This window comes from Jaculus jaculus, chromosome X, assembly GCF_020740685.1.
Source record: "Jaculus jaculus isolate mJacJac1 chromosome X, mJacJac1.mat.Y.cur, whole genome shotgun sequence".
In the NCBI taxonomy this organism is placed as follows: domain Eukaryota; kingdom Metazoa; phylum Chordata; class Mammalia; order Rodentia; family Dipodidae; genus Jaculus; species Jaculus jaculus.
In genome coordinates this window covers 138,099,125-138,100,263 of record NC_059125.1, presented here as the reverse complement: position 1 = coordinate 138,100,263, position 1,139 = coordinate 138,099,125, and positions in this window count along the sequence as shown.

Genomic DNA, 1,139 nt, shown 5'->3' with positions numbered 1-1,139 from the left:
GAACTTTGCTAGGAAATTGTGCAAGTGGCAGGCTCAATCAATTGTTCCAAAGTACAAGCTGAACTGGATTGACTTCTGGGAAATAATGTCCATCTCTCTCATTTGTGTCTTTGGGCAATTTCCAGTGGCCTCTTGGGACAAGTAAAGAGAATGGACAAGATCTTCAGTAAAATTTACCTCACATTTCATGAGCTCTGGCTACTGTGACTGACACTGAAGCTGAAGCATGAAGTATGCATCTTCAAGCTTTTAACCACTGTGCACCCCCTCCGTGATACATCTTCAGAATGAGGATATGTGCAGTATCTCTAATTATTGTGGCAGCAAAATTCATTGGTGAACTCATTTTTATCATTGTCAGGGAGCAATAATATATAGTTTAAACATGAAGAGATAAGAAAGCAAAATAAATCATTTAGCTTCTTAACTTAAAACATCTTAAAATATATTCATGTTGAGTCCTCTAAAAGAGCCTTTTTGTGCTTCCTTGAAATCAGGAATTTCTAACCTTTGTGGTGCTATATATCTATATGATGAAACATATGGACACTGTCTATGAATGCATGTATGCACATATACATGAATATATCATCAGTATTCACATATACATATTCATGAGCACATATGCTCACATACATTTGTGAGTGCTCTTATATAATAGTATGTATTTCTATATGGTCTTATGCCATGCCACATCTAGTATTAAAACGTCATAAGAAAAAAAAACAATCATAAGATTATACTACAATTTTCTTGCCATTGTGGTATTGTTAACTATCATCAATCAATCAATTTATTTATTTCTTAAAACTTTAGGCATGTGTGTGAAAAGGATGCATGGTGTGGAGTGTGACATGGTTTGTGTGTAGTGTATGCACATTTATGTAGATGCATATGCCCTGTGTTCATGCACACAGAGGGCGGAGGAAAAGGTTAGGTGTCCTATTTTCACTCATCTATTTATTTATTTGAGATGGACTCTGTCACTAAATGTAGAAGTGCCCTTTTCACTGTTATTATTTTTTTTTTGTTTCAGTCAGTGAGCCCAGAAATTCTTCAGTTTTTGATCCCTGGAAGGACTGACATTTATAAATATGTATAGCCATGCCCACTTATTTATGTGGGTGCTGGGGAACCAA